The sequence below is a fragment of the Cervus elaphus genome, chromosome 1 (assembly GCF_910594005.1).
Source record: "Cervus elaphus chromosome 1, mCerEla1.1, whole genome shotgun sequence".
Taxonomy (NCBI): Eukaryota; Metazoa; Chordata; class Mammalia; order Artiodactyla; family Cervidae; genus Cervus; species Cervus elaphus.
In genome coordinates, this window is record NC_057815.1 from 46,663,588 (window position 1) to 46,689,329 (window position 25,742).

The 25,742-nt window shown below is 40.3% G+C and overlaps 1 protein-coding gene across 1 annotated transcript in view; it reads right to left on the bottom strand.

Moving 5' to 3' along the window:
• The window catches only part of LOC122693665, a 365,374-nt gene extending 339,871 nt beyond the window's left edge, over window positions 1-25,503 (bottom strand). The window contains exon 1 of the transcript XR_006340971.1: window positions 25,429-25,503. The gene's annotated coding sequence lies outside the window, so the exon portion shown is untranslated. The remainder of the gene's footprint in view (window positions 1-25,428) is intronic.
• Between the last annotated feature and the right edge of the window lie 239 nt (window positions 25,504-25,742).

The window sequence follows — 25,742 nt, forward strand, 5'->3', positions numbered from 1 at the left end:
AAACTCATGTCCATTGAGTCAGCGATGCCATCCAACCATCTTGTCCTCTGTCATCCCCTTCTTCTCCCACCTTCAATATTTCCCAGCATCAGGGTCTTTTCAAATGAGTCAGTTCTTCACATCAGATGGCCAAAGTATTGGAGTTTCAGCTTCAGCATCAGTCCTTCCGATGAATATTCAGGACTGATTTCCTTTAGGATGGACTGCTTGGATCTCCTTGCGGTCCAAGGGACTGGCCATCATCAAAAAGTTTACAGAAAATAAATGCTGGAGAAGGTGTGGAGAAAAGGGAACACTCTTGTACTGTTGGTAAGAAAGTAAATTGATAAAGCCACTATGGAAAATGGTATGGCGATTCCTTAAAAAACTAGGAATAAAACCACCATATGACCCAGCAATCCCACTCCTGGCATATACCCTGAGGAAAGCAAAATTGAAAAAGACACATGTATTGCATTATTCACTGCAGCACTATTTACAATAGCTAGAACATGGAAGCAACCTAGATGTCCATTGACAGAAAAATGGATAAAGAAATTGTGGTACATATACACAATGGAATATCACTCAGCCATAAAAAAGAACGCCTTTGAGTCAGTTCTGATGAGGTGGATGAACCTAGAGCCTATTATACGGAGTGAAGTGAGTCAGAAAGAGAAAGATAAATATCATATTCTAAAACATATATACGGAATCTAGAAAAATGGTACTGAAGAATTTACTTACAGGGCAGCAATGGAGAAACAGACATAGAGAATAGACTTGTGGACATGGGGAGAGGGGAGGAGAGGGTGAGATGTAGGGAAAGAGTAACATGGAACCTTACATTACCGTATGTAAAATAGATAGCCAACGGGAAATCGCTGTATGGCTAAGAAACTCAAATAGGTGCTCTGTATCAACCTAGAGGAGTGAGATGGGGAGGGAGGTGGGAGGGAGGTTGGAAAGGGAGGGGAGATCTGTATACCTATGGCTGATTCAGGTTGAGGTTTGACAGAAAACAGCAAAATTCTCTAAAGCAATTACCCTTCAATAAAGAAATAAATTTTAAAAAGTTACACTCAAAAAAAATTATATCTATAGAATAACAAGTAAAATGGGCAGAAGCAGACTTGGTAACAAACCCCATTGGCTCTTGGACACTCAGTAGATGGAGAAGTGAGCTGGCTGCACTGTATGAAATATGCACCAGTTTCACACAGTATGTATTACAGAGAACGGGAGCCTTAGTTAATCCGTGGTCAGTTAATTGGAGGTTAGAGAAGAGAATTTCTATCATGTATATATATATATTTCTATCACATATATTTTATGTATACATGTGTATGTATATATACACAAATAGCTACCAAACACATCAGGTATAAAATGGTGGCTCAGCGGTAAAGAATCTGCCTGCCAATGAAGTAAACGCAAGAGATGCAAGCTCATTCCCTGGGTTGAGAAGATCCCCTGGAGGAGGAAATGGCAATCCACTGCTGTATTCTTGCCTGGAAAATTCCATGGAGTGGTAAATACTCAGACACAGCTGAGCATGCACGAACAAATGAACCAAACACATGAAATATAAAACTAAATATACCATTAACAATGGGAAGAAAAAGTCGTTTCTGTTGGTTTAGCTTATAGCAAGACTCTTGGCCTCCTTCACACTGAGATTTAGTCAGGAGATGGAAAAGGCTTCAGGTTAAACTACATTGTCTCTTGTGTAACCTAAAGCCAGCATTTAACTTCAGAATCATTTTACTTCTTACACAGCCAGATTCTTGGTCCAAAACCAGCAAGTAAAGCCCATCACAAAACAGCACCCACAGTTTTCCGCTCACCCACATCCTCCATAAGTTCAATGTTGGCACAACTGCAGAAATCTGCCACTGGATGATCAGACAGACCCTTGATGGAGGTCCAGGGGGAAAGGAAGGAAACCTAATGGAATTAGAAGTGTAATAAAGTAGACTGAAGCCAAAGATGACATCAGGCTTCGTGGTAGGCTAGGAGCTAAAGGGAATGTACTGCAAGGAAGGATGTTCTTAATTCACATCGTCTTGGGAAGATTCATCTAGCTTGATGCTGAAATCCTTGGCAAGGGTTCCACATGAAATTTAGAGAAGCCCTTTCCATTAAATTGCCTCTCCACATGATGCACTTAGAAGGAAGAAGAAATCCCAGAGATGTAATTTTTACCATCTAACTGTCCAATTATCCAACAGAGGAGAGAGTTGCCCTGTTTTCTTGAATGTGGCAATACCCACTGTGGTCCAGTCAAGCCCATTAGGAACAAACTGACCCAAAATGTCTCAGAGGAAAATTAGATCAAAGTGATCTACCATCCTAACTGCCTTTCAATAATGTTATGAAATTAAAAGTCTTACAAAGAATGGAATTAAATTAACTGGTCCCTCTTACTGTTTTCCTAAAGTGACACTGACTGAATGGTTTCATAAGCCCCAGGACAGAGGCATATCACTTAACCCTGGTTGGAAGGAAAATTCTTTACATATGATTATTTCACTATAGTAATATCCTTTTTAATCACTATTAACTGTTCCAGAAAGTCCCAAGCCTGGTCAACCTCCTTGCCCATCATGAATGGAGGGAATGTGGAAGCAACAGAGGGCAGATGTGTGGTTGGAAGAGGCTGGAAAGGACAAAAGCAATGTGACAGGGAACAGGTCTCTTTCCTCAGACCTGTTTCTATCAGAATTCACAAAATTCCACCACTCACTACCCCAACCCCCAACACACAGACCCAGGTGAGCTGTGGCTCAGCTGCCTCACCCAGGACCTACCCATCTGCTGGGGACTCCTGTCACATCTTTTGGTAAAGGCGTCACCTACATGAAACATTCCTGTTCTGCACCTTGTTCTTGCACCTTGGAGCTGGGGATTGTGAATTCCAAACTTATTTCATATCACAATAGTTTTCAAACTTAAAAAAAAAACAACACACACACAGCCAAACTCCTTTTTTCCCAAATAAAGTTATAAAAAGATAATGGCAAGTCCTAGGTTCCAAGCTGAATTCTCTGTGCAATAATTTCACTCCTTCCTTCACTCTGTTCTTCTCGGCCCCTCTCCATCCCTGTCCTCCACACAGGCCCCACCTAAAGCAGGTAACTGATCTCCTTAGACAATACTTTGTGGGGCTTGTGTAAAGATGAGGACTGACCTAAGAAAAGCATGATGACAACCATCTCTTTATGGGCTTCCTTTCTGGGGTGGCCTTTTTTTCTTCTTTCGTACTTGGCTTGCAATTAGAGTAAGCAACTACAAGTCTCCTGCAATGTGTTACTTTGGTTTTATTGTTAACTTTCATGCTTTCCCATTGTGATTAAAAGACAAGCAGGTTGTTTTCTTCCTCGTCATCGTTTTTAAAAAATGAGTATTTTGTTGAAAAAAGGAGCAAAAACTAATTTTTATCCCTAATTACAAGAAAACTAGATTAACAATACTTTTAAATAGGAGGAAATGTACACATTGAAATATACATACACACACTCGCTTCAAAACCGGTTCATACATTCAGACACTTTACACACTGATTCTCAGTTACAGCAAACTTTAATATGTCTCAACTTTTTCCCTAGTTTACATAGTATTTCCAAGTGGATTTCTTAAATTTGAAATTGGACCTCCTCAACGGTCTGTTTCTGGAGTTTTTGACAATTTCAGAAGGAATGGAAACCATGGCAATATTTCTTCTGTTACAGTTTCTTTCCTAAAAGAGAGTCATCTGATAACCAGAGGCTGGCTGGATCTCCTGCACTCTCTCCTTTCTCTCTCTCTCTACCTGCCACGTTCCTATATATTATCTAGGTTTCTACCTTTTTTCTTTGAAAGAATAAAAATTGCTTCTCTTCATCATTTACTTGCAGAAAGAGAGGAAGCAGAGACCCATAGTGTGCATCTGTATCAACAAGATGACACAAGTCCATCTTTTGTAATCAAAAAAGCTTAATTCCCCTTTACAACAGAGACTCCTCTCCTCCCACCTAACAGGTAAATGTTGATGGATCTAAAGGCAATGGTAAGCCTCTTTCACGCAACAGAGAAAAAAAACCTTCCTTCTCTTAAAGATGTATTATCCATTTGGAGTTTCAAATCCTAGTTCATGCAATCATCTAAAATACATTTAAACAGAACATGACCAAATTTTAGACTTCAACATGAAATAATTTTACCCCAAGTATGTCAAATAGGTCAAAGTCATTTGGGCATCAGTTTAAAGTGTTCCTATAGTTTCCTGGAATTGACACATTTAACAGTGTAGTAACACTGTGTCTGTTGACCACAGACAGCATTACCTCATCTAAAAACATCCAGCCTTGAAAGAGCGGCCTCCATTAACTCTTTCAAAGCGCCTCCCTTGGAGCACTGCCAAAGTGGCCTACAGTCACCGTGTTTGCTTAACTTGCTGGGCATGGGTTATCCCAATTCTGCTGATAAAATGTGTGATACCAAGCAGGCGTTCCTGTCCTTTCTTTGGGGATCAGTTTTTTTGTTTGTTTTTCTTAATGTAAATTAAAGAAACTCAGCAAAAGACCTAAAAGGCCTCTTCTGGAAGGCAAGAACCCAAGGTTTGAATCCCAACTCTGCCATTTGCCACCTGATGGCCTGGGTAAGTCACCTGAGCCGTCATAACTCAGTTCACGCATCAGTAACATTCTTACCCAAGGGGGTTGCGAACACGGAGGGAGACATACATAGATAGCATGTGTCAGCTACAAACCGGCCCTTGCCACTGGCATTTGCCATCTTCCTCTGTAAGGATTAAATCGTGTGCTGCTGCAGCTGCAGCCCTCCAACACCTCCAGAAGGAGTTCAGGGTGGACAGCAGAAAAGAGGCACTCTGCTCAGGGGAAAACTGGCTGGACAGGTCTTCAGATAGATATTTTCAGGGGTTGGTTTTAAGAGCCCAATTCTTGTATCTCCTCATACCTAGAAACACACTAAAAGCCTTCATGGTGACAACTGTTCTTCATGACTAGCCAAAGCTTCGTGAGACTAGTAGAAATCTTCTAGAAAAATATGTACCTGATTGCATGTGCTCCCCTGCACCAAAATCACATACATCCTGACCTTCCCCTCTGCCCCTCTGAAGCAGTTTCTCAGAGCTCTCTGAGGTGCTGTCTCCCAGGCTGCAGTCCTCATTTTGCCCCAGATAGAACTTGCAACTCTCACATTGTGCTTTGTAATTTTTTTTTAACTCAACACATGTTAGATGCTGTGCCAGTTCTTTCTCACTCCCATTGAGAGCTGGAGAGTTATTCCGCCTCCCCTTGAACATGGTCTGGCTGTAGTGACTTGTCTGAACAATAGACCAATAGGTCATAAAAAGTTTCTTAGCTTCAACCCAGGCCTCATGGAACAATAGCTTTGGGAACCCTGAGCTACAATATGAGAGCTTAAACTACCTTGAGCCCACCATGCTAGAGAGGCCCAGTGGAAAGACCCTTAGAGAACATAGAGAGAAAGGGCTTCCTGCTTTGCCTGAGCGGTTTCAGCCCCTTGCTATTTACGTCATACCAGCGGAGGCCCGCAGATGTCTGTATGGAGAAAGGCAGAGGCCCAGGTAACCCCATCCAGCTGCCCAAGTTGCAGAGCCATAGGCAAAGTAATGATCACCACTGTTCTAAGTCACCAAGTTTTATTATACATCAAGAGAACACAAAAGCACACACATAGGTAAAAAAAAAAAAAAATTAATTTAATTTAAAAATAAAATAAAAAATAAATCTTTAAACTAAAAAATAAATATAAATTTTTAACATAAAAAAGAGCACACACATAAGAGCCTTGAAAGACAGTATCTGACTCAACTTTTTCCCCATGACTGGCAAATACATTTTCATAGGTGCCTCTTCACTCTGGATTGCCAAACAAATACTGTGCCTGTTGCCCACAGCAGATGAAAAATAAAGTCAGTACTTTGCCAAGACAGCGCTAAGTCACGCGAAGCCTCCCTGATGTTCTGATCTGTATCCCATTTGGAATAGCGACCTTAGGGTCTTTAGATGGAAGTGTGAAAACCACCTCTAGAGCTGTGGGGAAACAAACAAACTCACTAGAGAGAACCTCATGGAGAATCTGATGAGGTTAAGATACTAGGAGATTCCTAGTATCTCCTGGAGATACTAGGTGAACAGTCACCTTTATGGGATTTGCCTACATAAGGATGAAGCATTTGGGCAGAAAAGTGGACCTCTATTTTAATTTCCATGAGAGTCAATGACTTTTGCAACATACATATTATTTCTTGCTAAATCACTAGTAGCCTGATGCATGCAAACTCCATTTAGTTAATAAAACACAGATATGCTGACAGCACCACTGACCTGGGGGCTACAGGCGGAAGAGTCATGTGGGCTGGCGAGGAGTGTTTACATCTTCCAGAAGTTCAGATGGGACACTAGGTACTCTCAGTGGATATACTCTCTGACTTCCCTTTCACTTGCCTTTTTTCCCCCAGGGAGCTCAATGGAAATACACTCTGAGGAATGACGAAGGGAAAACTTCCAAAAGAAATGATGCCATCTCTCTCCAAAACGATATTTACCAAAGGAAATCACAGTGAGAGGCTATTTTCTTTGGGTGAACAGGATGTCTTCCATCCAGTTTGGTTTCTCAGGCTAAACTCAGGATCCAGAAACATGAATTCACATGCCACCTCAGGCTCCCAGACTTTCGCAACGACATGTCAACAGGCTCATCTTAAACTAGAAGAAAAAAGGAAACTCTCACTCTTCTCTCCTTCCATGCAAAATACGATTTTTCAGTCAGAGTATAATTGATTTTTAAAATACTTCTGAGGGTAAGCAGTTTCAAACTTGTTTTTCTAGATTGTCTGAGCTGGAAGGAATCCTAAAGACAGTTTTATTTTTAAGAACCAGGACCTTTCTTTAAGAAAACTCTGGGGAAGAAGCCCCTCTGTGTAAAACAGCAGACATAAAGAGATACTCTCGTGGGGTGGGAGTTCAGGTAGGGTGGGCCAGGGCATCACTGTTAATCCTGAAATGCTTCAACAGAACTTACAACAGAATGTGAGGTGATTTTCACAGATCTAGGGCCACTCTGTCTTTTTTTACAAACTAGGAAACTAAGTCCCAGGGAATGCTGCTGCTTCTGTTGCTTCTAAGTCGCTTCAGGGTCCGACTCTGTGCGACCTCACAGATGGCAGCCCACCAGGCTCCCCCGTCCCTGGGATTCTCCAGGCAAGAACACCGGAGTGCGTTGCCATTTCCTTCTCCAGTGCATGAAAGTGAAAAGTGAAGTCGCTCAGTTGTGTCCGACTCTTAGCGACCCCACGGACTGCAGCCCACCAGGCTCCTCCATCCATGGGATTTTCCAGGTAAGAGTACTGGAGTGCTAATGTGAGTCAAAGTTTCAAAGCTAAGGGCATGGCACTACCAAGACCAGAACCCGGGACTTCTCAATCCGGCCTTAGGATCCACAGGCTCTCTAAGTTCTGAACTGGCCACTTAACCTGCAGACACTGAACAAGTGACATAATGTGAGGCAGAATATCATATACAGAGCGGAGGTAACCGGCCACAGCCATCTGGAAGCAGGCACCCACATACACTGCCAAGCACATTTGGCCAACAGGGACTTACAGAATGGACAATCCCAGGCATCCCCAACAAGTCTGCATCACTCAAGAACAGTGCTGTCCTACTATGAGGCAGAGACAACTGACAATTTTCAGCTTGAAAAGACCCACTTCAGGGACTTCTCTAGTGATCCGGTGGCCAAGACTCCACCCTTCCAATACAGGGAGCCTGGGTTCAATCCTGGTCAGGGAACTAGATCCCACTTGCTGCAACTACAGATCCCACATGCCACAACAAAGATTGAAGATGCATGCCGCAACTAAGACCCAGTACAGCCAAGTAAATAAATAAAAATTAAATACTGAAAAAAAAGACCCACTTCAATCTTCTTTCCAAAATCTAGGCTCTGCATTAGACAGGGCCCTGTGCTTGATAAGAACACTTTTCCTACTAACTGCTCAATCTTTGGCCTTTTTTTTTTAAATAGCATTTCACTTCGCTTTAACACTACCCTATACAGTAGCACCCACATTCACATGGATATGAAATTATAGGCTGGCTGAACTGAAGCCAGCACTGAAAAGATACTCAGTGGGTTCCACTGGAGAAGATGACTATGCTCAAAATACATGCCTTTTCATTTCCTCACCATAATCTCAATTTTTTTCATTGAGTTATAATTGATTTACAGTATTACATTAGTTTCAGGTGTACAACATGGTAATTCAATATTTGTATAGATTATACTCCATTTCAAGTTATATCAGCTATATTCCATGTGTTACACAAGATATGCATGCAGCGTATTTTATACATAGTAGTTTGAACTTCTTGATCCCCTAACCCCTGTCTTGCCCCCACCCTTCTTTCCCCACTAGTAACCACTAGTTTGTGAATTTGTTTTGTTATATTCATGTTTCATTATTTAGATTCCACATATAACTGATAAGATACACTATTTTTTTTTCTTTTTCTGGCTTATCTCACTAAACATAATACCCTCTGGTTCCATCCATGTTACTGAAAATGGAAAATTTTCATTAATTTTTATGGCTTAGTAATATATTCCAGTGTGTGTGTGTGTGTGTGTGTGACATCTTTTTTTACTCATTCATCTGTTGATGGACACTTAGGATGCTTCCATATCTTGGCTATTGAAAATAATGCTGCAATGCATTGACCCCAATGCATGTATCTGTTTGATTTAGTGTTTTAATTTTCTTTGGATATATTCCTAGGAATGGAATTTCTGGATTATATGGCAGTTCTATTTTTAGCTTTGGGCAGAATCTCTATACTGTTTTCCATAGTGACTGCACCAACTTGCATTGCCACCAACAGTGTACCAGGGTTTCCTTCTGTCCACATCCTTGTAACATTTATTACTTGTAGTTTTTGATAATGGTCATTCTGACAAGTGTGAGGTGATATCTCACTGTGGTTTTGACTTGCATTTCTCTGACAATTAGCAACATTAAGCATCATTTCATGTGCCTGTTGGTCATTTGTATGTCTTCTTTGGAGAAATGTCTATTCAAGTCTTCTGCCCATTCTTTAATCAGGCTGTTTGGGGTTTTCTGATATTGAGTTGTATGAGCTATTTATATATTTTGGGCATTACCAAAAAGACACTTATTGGTCTTATCATTTGCAATATTCTCTATTCAGTAGATTGTGTTTTTAAAAACTTTCAAATTTAATTAGATCCCACTTATTTTTGCTTTAGTTCCCTTGGCTTGAGGAGACAGATAAAAATACATATATTGCTACAATTTATGCCAAACAATGTTCTGCCTCTCTTTTCTTCTAGAAATTGTATGGTTTTTGGTCTTACATTTAGGTCTTTAACCCATTTTGAGTTTATTTTTCTATATGGTACAAGAAAGTGTTCTAATTTCATTATACTATATATAGCTGTCCAGTTTTACCAGCACCATTTATTGAAGAGACTGTCTTTTCCCCAGTGTATAGTCTTGCCTCCTTTGTCATAGATAATTGACTATCATAGGTTGATTTCTGCGCTCTCTTCTCTGTACCATGATCTATGTGTCTGTTTTTGTGTCAGTACCACATAGTCTTGATTACTGTAGCTTTGTAGTATAGCCTGGAGTCAGGGAATGTGAAACTTCCAGCTTTGTTCTTTTTTCTCAAGGTTTCTTTGACTCTTCAAAGTCTTTTATAGTTCAATACAAAAAGTTAATTTAGAAAATTGCCTCTAATCTCACTTTTTGCATAAAGATTTACAAAGTATCTATTCTTAGTCATAACAGGTATTCAGAAATTAAGATGAACTACACACACACACACACACACACACACACACACACACACACGCACAATGGAATATTATTCAGCCATAAAAATGAGGAATATCCTACCATTTGTGACAACACAGATGGACCCTGAAGGCATTTTGTTAGATGAGGTAAATCAGACAGAGAAAGAGAAAAAGGAAAAAGAAAAAAAAAATGAAGACTCACAGAGTTCTTGAGTCAGAGTCTAAAGAGACTAAAACAAAAATAAAACAGATGGATCCACAGCATCTGAACCTCATCTTCCTCATTCTCCATGGGTTTGATTCATGTCTTCCTGCTGCCAGTTGGCCAAAACATTAAGCCTCACCAGTCCAAACATTTGAGTAATTCTGGAGTTTTCAGCTAAATTTCTCCAAGCAAGCCAAACATCCACCCACCATACCCCAGACATGACTTCAGAAAATATTTCTCCATTTCCAATTTGTGAAACAGAACTAACGCCAATTATACTAACTTCTACCCACCATTTAAGTGACTGGGTAGTATTATAGAAGATATATCAAATCTGCAACACATTCAGTAATTTAAGGCTTGCTTCGGAACTATACCTTGAGAAGAAATGTAAAGACTAATGTATTTGGGTACAAATAATTTTATAAATAAAAAGGAAGCTGGTAGCCACAAAGAAACTGGAACTCAGGTTTAACTGAACAGAATGAGCCACAGTCTTGACCTTAACAATGTCACTATTCAGTATTACAATGTGATTAAGTAGGTAAGCTCTGAAATTGGACCGTTTGAGTTCAAGTTGTAGCTCTATCCCTGACTACTTATGTGGCCTTGGACAAATTAAATTCTCTGTACCTCATAGGGTGGAGATGAGGATTAAAATGAGCTAATAAGTGTCTGGCTCAGAGTGAGGTCAAAGTAACTGTTAGCTATTCACTATTTTCCTTCTGGGTTTGTTCTATCACAGAGTGGTCATAAGAATTAAATGTCAGGGTTATGTTAATCATCGTACATGACACAGAGTATTTGACAAATATTAATTATTAAATCATAGAAATTCAGAACTGAAAGGAATTTTAAAGATGAACCAGACCAAAATTCTCATTTTAAATATGAGGAAACTAGCATTCAAACTGGAGAAGGAAATGGCAACCCACTCCAGTGTTCTTGCCTTGAGAATCCCAGGGACGGGGGAGCCTGGTGGGCTGCCATCTATGGGGTCGCACAGAGTCGGACACGACTGAAGCGACTTAGCAGCAGCAGCAGCAGCATTCAAGCAAGGGAAACAAACTGCCCAGAACCTCTCAACCAGTGCATCATACAACTAGGGCTTCATTCACTCATTATGTGTTCAACAAATATTACTGATATAAACTATGGTGGTTCAGACAGTAAAGAATCTGCTTGCAATGCAGGAGACCTAGGTTTGATCCCTGGGTCAGGAAGATCCCCTGGAGAAGGAAATGGCAACTCCACTCCAGTATCCTTGCCTGGAGAATTCCATGGACAGAGGAGCCTAGCAGACTAGTCCGTGGGGTCACAAAGAGTTGTAGACAACTGAGTGACTAACACTTTTTCAGATATAATGTCAGTTATAGGTCTTCAGTTTCAGGTATAGGATACAGTGGGGGAAAAAATGGACAAAGTTTGTTGGATTTGAATCTTGGTCTTAGTCTCATATACTTTCCACTATAATACTTATAGTATGTAGTTAAACAAAATCAACAACAGATCAGATATCAATCTAAAAATTCCTTGAACACCTTTATCTTCTTGGAAAATCAGCTTCAGTTCTTTGTGCCCCAATTTCTCCCCAAGTAAAATGAGAAGGTTTTTTTTTAAGGGTTATCCCAGATATATTATACAATTGTTCTTTCAATGCCTTGGTCTCTTAGTTACTTATCTAAATCTTGTTCCATTATAGCACACCAAAGAGCTCCATCTCCAAGACAGAATAAAGCAATGTTTACTGATAATCTACTGGATACAGGCAAACCAAGTTTCTGTTTCTATAATTAGACAAGTTCAGACAGTAAGAAAATATAATAATCCCTTCTCTTCTGAAACAAACACTACAATTTCCCACATTTGGAGACATTTCACTAGTTGTAAAACACTTGGTTCATTTAGTGAATCTTTTCCACAGAGAGGTCTGCAAATCCAGTTAATTAACTGGAATGAGGCTGATGACAACACAAGCCCTGTAATTTTCAAGGGAAACAGGAAATACTTACAAAACACCCTAACTTTTCAGACACTCCTGTTTCAAGACTATCTGTCACTTCATCTGAGAAAAAGGCAATAATACTTTCAGATAGGTCTGGAATCTTAGAAACCAAAGTGTGTATTAACTATTTAGCCTCTTGTCGAACCTCAAGATAAAAATTTGAGTTCACTTTTACTTGTGATATTGGGTTGGTCAAACAGTTTATTTAGGTTTTTCCATAAGATGTTACAGAAAAAAACCTGAACAAACTTTTTGGCCAACCTAATATTCTAGCTTTAAGTCTAAATCAAAGACAACCAATTTCACTATAATTTTCAAGCTTCCACGACTAATGAGACATATTGTTTAATTTGGGTATGGTTATCATCTGTGGTAGCCAGTTTTCAAAGGCTGCATTCAAATGACCCTCACCAGTATTCATACTCTTGTGTCGTCCCTTCCCTTTGAAGGTGGGATGGACCCAGTGACTTGATTCTTATCTGTGTGAGTTCTATGGATGGAGAAGGGCACCCAAAGCTGCTGCTGTGGGACAACCTAGAGGGATGGGAGGGAGGGAAGAAGGAGGGGGGTCATGATGGTGGGGACATGTATACCTATGGCCAATTCATGTTGATACGTGGCAAAAACTATCACAATATTGTAATTATCCTCCAATTAAAATAAATAATTTTTTTAAATACAGCAAAAGTGGTAGAATGTCACTTTCATGATCAGATTACGAGACTGATTTCTCACTTGTTAGATTCTATCAACTTCTCGGTCCTCATTCTTTTATGGACCAAGCCTCCATGTCAGACAGATCCACGTGGGAAGAAAGAAAGTTGTCTCTAAACAACATCCAGTGAGGAACTGAGGCCTACAGTCAAACAGCCCAGGAGGAACTCACTCAAGAGCTCAGAAGCAGAACTTTCCAACATGAAACTCGAGATGACTGCAGCCCAGCCAATACCTTGATTGCAGCCTATAAGAGATCCTGGAAGAGAGGACCAGCTAAGATGTACCTGTACACGTAATTCATAAAAACTATAAGATACTCAAATGTGTATTGCTTTAAGCCACTAGTTTAGGGATAATTTTTTTATAAAGTAATAGACATTACTTCAGACATACACATACCTCTAAAAAATCAATCCTAATTATCATCAAGTACCAAGACACTTCATATTTAGACTGGGCACTATTTCTTGAGGGGTTCCCAGGTGGCGCAGTGATAAAGAAGCCAATGCAGGAGATGTGGATTCTACCCCTGGGTCAGGAACATCCTCTAGAGTAGGAAATGACAACCCACTCCAGTATTCTTGCTTGAAAATTTTCATGGACAGTGGAGCCTCACAGGCTACAGTCCATGGGGTCACAAAGAGTCTGACATGACTGAGCAAGTGAGCATGAATGCATTCACTATTTCTTGAGTCAAATTAGATCAAGGCATAAGTCCATGGGCAGCTTTATACCCTTCCTTCCCAATAGACTTGGTCTAAGACTGGTTTCTCTATAAGCCTGGCCTCCCATATCCAGAGTTGAGCCTCAGTTCAGTTCAGTCAGTTGCTCAGTCGTGTCCGACTCTTTGCGACCCCATGGACTGCATGCAGCATGCCAGGCCTCCCTGGCCATCACCAACTCTACTCCCGGAGTTTACTTAAACTCATGCCCATTGAGTTGGTGATGCCATCCAATCATCTCATCCTCTGTCATCCTCTTCTCCCCCTACCCTCAATCTTTCCCAGTATCACGGTCTTCTCAAATGAGTCAGTTCTTTGCATTAGGTGCCAAAGTATTGGAGTTTCAGTTTCAACATCAGTCCTTCCAATGAATATTCAGGACTTATTTCCCTTAGGATGGACTGGTTGGATCTCCTTGCTGTCCAAGGGACTCTCAAGAGTCCTCTCCAACACCACAGTTCAAAAGTATTAATTCATCAGTGCTCAGCTTTCTTATACTCCAACTCTCACATCCATATATGACTACTGGAAAAACCATAGCTATGACTAGACAGAACTTTGTTGGCAAAGTAATGTCCCTGCTTTTTAATATGCTATCTAGGTTGGTCATAACTTGTCTTCCAAGGAGCAAGCATTCTTTAATTTCATGGCTGCAATTACCACCTGCAGTGATTTTGGAGTCCAAGAAAATTAAGTCTATCACTGTTTCCAAGTTTTCCCCATCTATTTGCCATGAAGTGGTGGTACCAGATGCCATGATCTTAGTTTTCTGAATGTTGAGTTTTAAGCCAACTTTTTCATTCTCCTCTTTCACTTTCATCAGGAGGCTCTTTAGTTCTTCCTTGCTTTCTGCCAAAAGTTTGGTGCCATCTGCATAGCTGAGGTTATTGATATTTCTCCCTGCAATCTTGATTCCAGCTTGTGCTTCATCCAGCCCAGCATTTCTCATGATGACTCTGCCTATAAGGTAAATAAGCAGGGTGACAATATACAGCCTTGGTATACTCCTTTTCCTGTTTGAAACCAGTCTGTTGTTCCATGTCCAATTCTAATTGTTGCTTCCTGACCTGCATACAGATTTCTCAAGAGTCAGGTCAGGTGGTCTGTTATTCCTATCTCTTTAAGAATTTTTCTTAGTTTGTTGTGATCCACACATTCAAAGGCTTTGGCGTAGTCAATAAGCAGAAGAAGATATTTTTCTGGAACTCTCTTGCCTTTTAGATGATCCAGCAGATGTTGGCAATTTGATCTCTGGTTCCTCTGCTTTTTCTAAATCCAGCTTGAACATTTGGAAGTTCGTGGTTCGCGTACTGTTGAAGCCTGGCTTAGAGAATTTGAGCATTACTTTACCAGCGTGTGAGATGAATGCAATTGTGTGGTATTGAGCATTCTTCGGCATTGCCTTTCTTTGGGATTGGGATGAAAACTGACCTTTTCCAGTCCTGTGGCCACTGCTGAATATTCCAAATTTGCTGGCATATTTGAGTGCAGCACCTTCACAGCATCATCTTTCAGGATTTGAAACAGCTCAACTGGAATTCCATCACATCCACTAGCTTTGCTCGAAGTGATGCTTCCTAAGGCCCACTTGACTTCACATTCCAGGATGTCTGGCTCTAGGTGAGTGATCACACCATCATGGTTATCTGTGTCGGGAAGATCTTTTTTGTACAGTTCTTCTGTGTATTTTTGACACCTCTTCCTAATATCCTCTGCTTCTGTTAGTTCCAAACCATTTCTGTACTTCATGGTGCCCATCTTTGCATGAAATGTTCCCTTAATATCTCTAATTTTCTTGAAGAGATCTCTAGTCTTTCCCATTCTATTGTTTTCCTCTATTTCTTCGCATTGATCACTGAAGTTTTCTTATCTCTCTTTGCTATTCTTTGGAACTCTGCCTTCAAATTGGTATATCTTTCCTTTTCTACTTTTGCCTTTCACTTCTCTTCTTTTCACAGCTAATTGTAAGGCCTCCTCAGACAACCATTTTGCCTTTTTGCATTTCTTTTTCTTGGGGATGGTCTTGATCCCTGCCTCCTGTACAATGTCTTGAACCTCCTTCCATAGTTCTTTAGGCACTCTGTCTATCCGCTTTAATCCCTTGAATCTATTTCTCACTACCACTGTATAATCATAAGGGAGTTGATTTGTATCATATGTGAATGGTCTAGTTATTTTCCCTACTTTTCCCTTATCCCCTGATCCAGTTTGTGTTGAGTCTAAAGACAAGTTTATTGAAACTACTGTAGTAAGAGAGACCAAAAGTGTCTCAGCTGGAGTAATCAGGGGAATGTATTTATAAAGTTTAAGGGCCTGAGTTGCATGATTTTAAGGCAGGTCTTAGAAGGCATGGAACGAGCTGAAACTCAGCAAAGCTTAGGACATTGGACCCTTGGAGTGGTGGGCACAGCAAGTCAAGGATCTTAAAGAAGGCCTTCATGAACAATCTCATAGTTTTGGTTTTTAGGTGAAATTCACATAATGTAAAATTAATCATTTTGAAGAAAACAATTCAGTGGCAATAAGCACAGTCATAATGTTGTGCGGTCACCATCTCTATCAAATTCCAAAACAAAACAAAAATCCCCAAACCCACACTTGCTTCACATTCCCTAACCCCAACCCCTGGATTTTTAGACTTTATGGATTTACCTTTTCTGGATATTTCATTTAAATGTAATCATACAAAACTCCACTCAAAATCCTATAATGGCCTCTATGGGAAAAGAATCTAAAAAAGAGTGGATACATGTACAGGTATAATTGATTTACTTTGCTCTCCACCTGAAGCTAACACAACATTATAAATCAACTATACTCTAACAAAAAAAAATTTAAATCCCAGGAGAAATAAAAATGATGTAGATACTTAACTAAAATATAAAAAATAATAAATTAAGTTTTCTAAAAATAAAATACATGGAATCTTACAATAGATGACCTCTGGTATCAGACTAAAGAACCAGATACCGAAGAATGAACTACTTTACCTAATGTCAAGATTTCTTTGATCCCTAGATCTTGTTAGTAATGTTAAAGATACTAAGAGGTCTATAGAGACACAAATTAAAAGATCTTCTTATAGGACACAATTACCTCTAGGGGGCCTATGTTATTCAAGCTCTTTATTGTTTAGTGGCTCAGTCCTGTCCAACTCTTTGTGATCCCATGGACTCTAGCCCACCAGGCTCCTCTGTCCATGGGATTTCCCTGGCAAGAATACTGGAGTGAGTTGCAATTTCCTTCTCCAGGGGATCTTCCTGACCCTGGGATCAAACCTGCATCTCCTGCATTGGCAGTTGGATTCTTTACCACTGAGCCACCAGTAATTCTGACTCTCCTGTTCCTTTCCAAACCACAACATGTAAGATCCTCTTATTTGGGGGAATTCTTATAAAACATGAAACGAAGGGGCTTTCAGACAAAAAAGGCAGTCCAGAGTCCCCCCATTTGGTTGTTAAAGGCTTTGAGCTCATTTAGATAAGACATAATTTTTTTCCCCTTCTTGAATTAAATTACCCAAAGATCTCTTTTTCTGAGAAGAAAAATTCATGGACCAAAATAATCATGGATGATACATCACAGACTATCCTGAAAAGCATCAGGTTAACAAGATAAAAGATTTGTGCCCTATTTGTGGGTAGTTGTCAAGAGATTTGTACACTGCAAACTGAGTAGCAGATATTAAGGGCCATCCAATAATCTGTTTTCCAGAGGAAAAAATACTCCAACGGGGTTATCAAATAACCCAAGAAAGTGCTGAACCACTCATCAAGAGTGATACTGCACCAGGAGATGAAACTTGCAATGTAGCTGTCATCAGATATGGCTAAATCAAAATACCTTGGGCTTTATCTTAAGTAATGAGCTTTTCTTGTAAGGTCTGAAAAAAAAAAAATGGAAGTGTCCCAAAACTGAGCATTGTTCCCTAAATTACTCCAAAGCTCTATTTCTTAAAATAAGTTTGATTACAAAGGCAAGCTCAAATGAAAGGTCCAAAATTTTTGTATTACTTTTTCCTTGATAAAGTGAAAGGGTTCAATTTTGTGCTACCTAATGGACATACCAGGAAACCCAAAAATTTTGTTGAAAAGATATCTTAACAGTTTAATTCTTCTGATTTGAGGATTTTACCTTGGAAAGCTAAAATCAAGATGGAATGTCAAAGGAAACAAAATAGGAATATAAATCATCGCATCCAAAGGCAAAAAATAGTTATAGACAATATTTTTAAACTCACAAGAAAAATAATAATTATCAGAAATTTAACTTTTGTCAATAAAAGGGGAAATCTGGGTCAAAATGATTCAAAATTCACCAAAAATTTAGACATTTGGCAGAATATTTGGGCAATGAAAAGTAATCTCTGTTATTTGGACACAGAATAATTTGGTCATTTTTTTTTAAAAGAAAACCCAAATAATGGGAGGGGAGTTTGAAGGAGAATGGATACCTGTTTATGTATGACTGAATCCCTTCATTGTTCACCTGAAACTATCACAACATTGTTAATACCCCAATGCAAGATTAAATGGTTAAAAAAATAAATAAAATTTCAAAATCTAAAAAGAAAGCCCAAACACATTCTAATTTGACAATGTCATAGATATGAGTCCTGAATATTCATTGGAAGGACTGATGCTGAAGCTCAAACTCCAATACTTTGGTCACTGATGCAAAGAACTAACTCACTGGAAAAGACCCTGGTGCTGGGAAAGATGGAAGACAGGAGAAGAGGATGACAGAGGATGAGATGGTTGGATGGCATCACCGACTCGATGGACATGAGTTTGAGCAAGCTCCAGTAGTTGGTGATGGACAGGGAAGCCTGGCATGCTGCAGACCATGGGGTCACAGAGAGTCGGACACGACTGAGTGACTGAACTGAACTGAAACATGAGATACATGATCCATGTAACAATTTTCAATAAAAGATGCACAGACTCGTTTTAAATAAATGCATTAACACTAGGCCAACCTTGTAAACAGTATCTTTTTTTTCACAATTCAGCATTTCCTTCAAACTCATGCTAGCATTACAAACCTAGCAAACAAATTTTACCTTCCTCAGGCCCTTAACATTTAATCTGACTTTAAAAAATGTAATAAAAGATTAAAGTTATCTCTAAACTTTTTAGATCAATCTTAATATGCCTTTACATGTATGTATTCAGATATATACAAATATGTAACTATGGAAATAGATTTTATTAGCATAAAATAAAATGTGTGTACATACATGTATGTGTATATAATTAAATTTATCATTCTAATAAGCTGTAACAATTTCCTTAAAAGGCAAACCATATTTATTATTTTTATATGTACTTATATTTCTCCAAAATTATTGCACTTAGTATTATCTCAACAATTTGCATGAATTACTCCCTTACTAAGGTAAGCAGCTTTTGTTTTTCCAGACAGAAAACTGGAAGATCAGAAACAAAAATAGTCTAGCCAATTTTTTCCACATACATATTTTACCACTGTGACAATTTCTAAGGTAGAAAAACAAGCATATTTATTATAACATTTAAAGATATTTGCATATTTTGCCAAGGTACAGTTGTTGTTGCTTAGTAGCTAAGTCATGTCTGACTCTTTTATGACCCCATGGACTGTAGCCCACCAGGCTCCTCTGTCCATTGGATTTCCCAGGCAAGAATACTGTAGTAGGTTGCCATTTCTTTATTTAAGGGATCTTTCTGACCCCAGGGGTCAAACCCACATCTCCTGCATTGAGAAGCAAATTCTTTACCTGAGCCACCTGGGAAGACCAAGGTATAGTAATTAATATATAAAATAAAGGTCAGTTAAAATCACATTTAATACCTAATATTTACACCTTTTTCTTAAAATTGCCCACAAATCCAAAATTTATGGATAATTTAATGTTAGTCTAAAGCTGACTAAAGGTACAGAAATTACAATTTAAGCTAACACATTACATATGTATAATTTTTAGCATTACAGGAATTCACAGGATCAACTGTTTTTAAAAGATATGTATCATTACAAGTTCGTATAATTAAATATGGCTCTACATTCTTAGGATTTTAAATAATTTGTAGAAACAATAACTTACTGAGTTCATAGAATTTATGTAGGAATTTTTATATTTTTAAAATATGTATGATAAACTAAATCCAAATCTTGCCTTAAAATATTTTGCTAACATTACTTTTAAATGTTGGTCAAACAAGGGAGCAGAAATACAGTTGTTTTTAAGCTAAAGTTAATCTCTCTAATTTGAGGCATTAATTTCAGGAACATTACGTAAGTTAATTTTAATACAAAATAATCTCTGTATTCATATATCAAAATACATATAACTAAGCTGTCTCAGAGATGAGAAAAAAAGAAATTTGTTTCCTTCAGCTCAGAACCCTTTACGGGTATGCAATCACAGAACTGACTGCCTGCCCTGTGTTTCCGGGTGGCTCAGACGGTAAGGGATACGCCTGTCATGCAGGAGACCTGGGTTCAACCCCTGGGTCAGGAACATACTCTGAGAAGGGAATGGCAACCCACTCCAGTATTCTTGCTTGGAGAATTCCATGGACAGAGGACACTGGCAGGCTACAGTCCATAGGCTCACAAAGAGTCAGACACAACTAACCAACTAACACTTTCACTTTTCCTGTGCTTCCTAAGACACCTCTCTCCTGTTTTTATTTCAACCAGCAAGACTAATGTATATGGGCAGAAGAGTACATCTCTCTCTCATGCACACAGGCATGCACATAGACCTACTTCCCTCAGTGATTCAGATCCTGACAGTGCAGAGTGTCTCAAAGAGCTCTGCTTCTCCATTCAAGAAGCCCCAGCTCCAATAGGAATCAGGCAATGATGGCTCACTCTCCCTGAAGATGCCGTACCTGAAATGGCCCTGACACCGTGATCGTGCCCTCAGACACCGTCATCTTGAGCTGAGTCCTAACCCGATGACAGAGCCTCTGATTCTACAAGCACCAGTTTCACTTATGTCAAATGATCTATTTTTTCCTTTGCCAAAAATGTCCTAACTCTGTCTTCTCACCAGCCCTCACATCTATCCCTGAAAAGATCAGAAGACTTCTTTTTTAAATACCAGACATCCTACCCTCCTACTCTCATCTTTCACAACAGCCAAGACTGGCCCCTAGCTGCCCTCACTGGTGAATGACAGAAGGAAACATACGCCGAGTGCCTACTAATACTCATAAACATTTAGAAAATATCCACCATGTATTTGTCATTATCCTCTTAATATATACGGTCACACAGAGCATCTATCTCATTTAGTTGTATAGTAACATCAGAGTAAGCATGGTCATTTCCACTTTCACGGTTAGGAAAACTGAAGCTGAAAAACTAAATCAGAACAGTACTAAGGGTTAAGAGTCCAAACGTGGCTGAAGCCATGTCTGTCATGATGGCAGATGCTCTTCCCAGATGCTCTGATGTTTTCCTGAAAATGAAAACATTGAGCTGGCCAACCTGGGTCCCACTGTGCCAGCCATCCATCCCACAGAGAACCAAGGGGATAAACTGCCACTGTGTGTGGCCCACACAAGGCACTGCCCCTCAAAGATGTATTTTCTGAAAATTCTTCTAGTGCCACAGTGATTGAAACATATTTAAGTGTAAATCAGGGGTCAGCAAAATAGGGGTCCACTGTCTGCTTTTTTAAAATAGATTTTTAGTTGAATTTTTTTAACCGTTTGGTGTTTTTGGTTGTGCCATGGAGCATGTGGGATGTTAGTTCCCTTACCAAGAATCGAACTTAATGCCCCCTGTTGTGGAAGTGCAGAGATTTAACCACTGGACTGCAGGAAACCACACTGCCTGTTTTTATAAAGCCCAGGAGCTAAGGGTGATTTTTACCTTTCTACATGGTTGAAAAAAATTTTTGTGACAGTTGAACCTTTGTGAAATCCAAATTTCAAGTTTCATACATAGTTTTATCAGAACACCCACACTCCCATTTCAATATTGTCTAAGGCGTGTGCTTCTGCACTACAAGCAACAGAGTTGAGCCATTACATCAGAGGTCCTACAGCCTGCAGAGTCTAAAACTCTATCTGGCTTTTTATTTACCAAAAAAAAAAAAGAAAGAAAACTTGCTGATTCCTGGTGTTGTCATACAACTATTTTAGGAGCAAGATATTTTGTGTTGCTTGAGAAGGCTAAGGGAGAAGGAAGGGAGGAGTCCAAGAATAAATGGATGCTTAAAACCAAGAGAAGTGGTGTCATGGTGAGAGGAAGACAAAGTTCAGAAAGAAAAAGATTTATCAGCCTGTAATGTGGCTTACGTCCATCGGAGGCCTGGGAAATACAATGCCAACTCTCCATTTAATCAATCAATTCTAATACAAATAAAAGTGATGGTGATAATTAACATAATAATAGCTAGCATAACGAATAGCACTTCACACGGGCTTGGCACTGTGCACAGGCCTTTGCAGGCTTATTCTCAGAGTAACCCTTACCATGATCTTATCTGATAATACTACTGCTACCCTACTTTTCAGATGAAACTAAGGAACAGAGAGTTTGAGTAACTGACTATCTATGAGACAAAGGAGGACGTTCATAGACAAAGTCTTACAAATTACTATCATCCCTTGAAAAGCACTCACTTTGTCAAACATGCAAGTGCTCATAGCTCTTCTTTAGGAATGATCCTAGACCCTGAGGCTCAGTATTTGATTCTGATGGCAAAAGTTTCCAGCCTTTGAAGAGAGATCTGGTTTTACAAGACACGTGAGGTCAAGTCTAGTGAGTGATGAAGCTGGATGGTAATGAATTGAGTTAAAAACAAGGTGTCCTTGTCACACTGAGCAGTGACTCTCCTGGCAATACTCTCTGCCTAAATCGAAAGATAATGTCAAGGGAGAGAGCTATTAGCAAAAAAAGAAAAAAGACTCAATTCTTGTCTTTGTAGAGTTTCCAATCAAACTGTTAGCACTTTAAGGCCCTGAATTTTAATCCTACCATCCTATTCTTTTTCAATAGCCAGAGGAGAATTGGAACCAATTCCTTTTAATAGTACAAGCAACTCAAGCCATCTTGAAAGACTGAATTTTGGAGTCGGAAAGGAAAAGTTGTCATCCCTAGTTCCATCACTGCTGGCTATGTGATCTTGAACAACTTCTTTGAGCCTCAGTTTCCTCATCTGTAAACATGGATACCTTGCAACTTTCTCAAAAGGGACTTTGAGGGAGAATTAAGACTAATGCCTCAGATCATCTATTGCATAAAACTGAAACAGCATGTAAGACACTGACCGGCTTAAATTGGTTTCACCTCTTTAAAACAGGTTGTTGATTCATCAAAACCAGAGTTATTTTACAGAGACAGCACTGAGCATTTGCAAGATAGGAACCCAATCTCCAGGATGAGTCTGGAATCAAGAATCTTCAGTCAACAAGCATAAAGAATAGAAACACTGCCACTGGAGCCCTTACAAGAAGTCCTTCAATAAAGAAAAGCTGGCTTCCAGCAGCAGAAGTAGCTTATATGGACTAGCCAATCAGCTTCCATGTTTGGAAATTCCCCTAATCCCTTAAATTTGGCCCCAAATTCTGGATTGGGGAGACAGATTTGAGCCCAGCCTCTTGTCTCCTTGCTGACTGATCACAAAAGAACGCTCTCTCTTTTCTCAAAACCTGGCGAACCATCATTGTATTGGCTCCTATATTCCACCGGCAGCAAATCCTCACTCTTTACACAACGAATCTATTTCTGTCTGCACATCCAGAATGGAACCAGTTATTTACAATCCTTATGATAATTGAGAAAATTATCAACTCAAATCTTTTTCTTTAATTTTATGGTTCAGATGAAACCAGGTACCGCATGCGGAAGACTGCATGAGGACACTATAGACATGATAAAGAATCAGCATAATATATGGCACATGGAAGGCACTCAGGGCTATGAGCTTCTTTCCTTCTTTGCAGCACGTTAGAAAGAAACTGGGCTGAGGTTCTCATCCAAGATGACACTTGTGCCCATCCACACTGGGATTCTCAAGGCCAGCTTCCTGGCATTTGTTCCAGAAGGGCAGTTCTTTTCCTACAAGGCACTTTAGAAGAAGGGCAAGAGAGGGATACTGATTGGCTGAGAGGAGAGGGGGATGTATTTCATCAAGCATTTCACAGGAGTCACTTCTTTTTAATAAAGGAAGTGGTGCAGATCACAACAGTGGCTCTAATGGAACTGGCAGGACCACAGAGTTACTCTTCCCCTGAAAATGACAGCATCCTACAGTTAACTTCTTCCCTGAATTTAATCTTCTGTTTACTTATTTCTACTTCTTGACTGAAAGCTTCTGGAGGACAAGTGCTAAGACTAGTTAGGTGGGTGGGTGCATGTGTGTTTGGTAATCTTACAGCTATAGTGCCTAGCACAGAGCCAATATTCAAGATGTCCATGATGAATTAATGAATTGATGGTTTCCAACAAAAGCCAGAAAGTATGAAACTACAAGAGGACTGTGGAGCAATCCTCCTGCCTTTCAGGGAACTTTCAGCTTGTAAGGCATTCTCGGGAAGAGAAAGTCTTTCCAGACCGCGGAAGATGGTCCTCACCTCTCTGAGCATCTCATGTGCAAGTTCCCTTTGTTGGGAGAAGAGAGCGCGACAGGATGGCTGCATAACCATCCCCATCAGCTCACATGGAAGCTGTCTGCAACTTGCAGAGTGGCGACACACCTTTAGACTATGTTCTAGCATTTCGCAAGCCTTTGGACGGAGACATTCCCTACCCTCAGCATCCCACGTGACTTAAGTCCACGTTTCTCTTCTCAGAGCTCATCTAATCAAGCTTGGCTAAAAATATCCCGCCAACCACCTAAGAAAACCTTGTCTTTGTCTTTTCAAACAGTCTCGATGATACCAAGGCACGGAAACCTCAAACGGACAGACGGAGTATCGCTAGCAGGGTCTCTTTAAAGAGGAGGTCTTTAGGAGGCAATGAGGACCTTCCGCAGTGCAAGGTTCAGAGCTGTTGCTGTGGCAACTGCTGCACCCTCAGCCAAGTACTACCCAAATAAATAGTCTGTTCTTCTTCCCGCCCCTCCCCAAGTGAGAGAACGAGAGAAAGGATCGATGAGACTTGCCAGGGGCATTTTTTGGAGTTCAGGAGTTAGTGAAAAAAAAATTTAAGTTTCCCAAAACAACAAAGAAACACGGCCTCCGGAACAAGCCCACGCCCCTCAAAGGCAGCGGATGGGAAATAGGAGGAGCCGCGCGCCGGAACCTTAGCCGCCACCGTGGCTTTGGAGAAACGCTCCCAGCCCTAAACACCCCGGCGGGAGAAAGAAAGGAAGCTGCGGGGCAGCCGACCCCGCATTCCAGCCGAGGGCTCGGGCCTCCCAGCCGGGGTGCCCCATCTCCCTCCTCCTCCGCTTCCTCCCCGGCCTCATCCAAACAACCCAAGAGCTTGGGTTAAACAAAGAGAGTGGTATGCCTTAAAAAAAAAAAAAAAACTTCTCTGCGTGTAGTAGGCGATAGGTGGAAAATTAATTACAGGAAATGCATGGCCAAAAAAAAAAAAAAAAAAGGAGCAGCGTTTGTCTTCAAATGGATGCGGTTCCCCCCTCCCCTGCTCGCCTCCGCGGTTCTGAACAGCCAGCCAGCGCTGTCCCCACCCCGCCCCCAACCCTTTTATTATCAGTTGAATCACGTCTCGTGCCAAGCAAAAGGTCATTTCAGGTCATCTTGGAGAGGAAAAGACGGAGTAATGCATGCGAAGGTGCTGGAATTGGCAAGCAAAAAAGAGCCAGAGATGCGGAGAGGGGCTCCGAAGCCCCGGCATTCCAAAGAGAACACAGTTGTGCCAGAGACACAGGAAACGTTTCAAAGCGCGACAAGCGCTACCCAATCTGTAGCTAATTCCTTATAAAAATAGGAATGTGGCTTATAGATGCCTGGAGAGTAATTAAAGTTTCTAATTGTTCTCACCCTGAACCTCATTTTTGACCTTCAGAGACAGAAACGCTGTCCGATGGGAAAGTCCATGGTCTGGAAACAAGTGTGTGTAAACGTGGATTTGGAGGACCTGTTCACCCCGCAGAGGCAGGACTTGGAGCCTGAACAGACGGCAAGGGCTGGGACGGGGTGGAGTGCCCTAGGGGTCTGCCTTCCGGAGAGAGGCTCACAACCAGTAGGGTATATGGGCAGTGTATTTATTTGCCTTCTTTCAGGAGCAAGCACAGATCTCTTTGTTTGGAGACAGGAGAAGAAAAAGAAAAAAAAAAAAATGGCAAGAAACACGG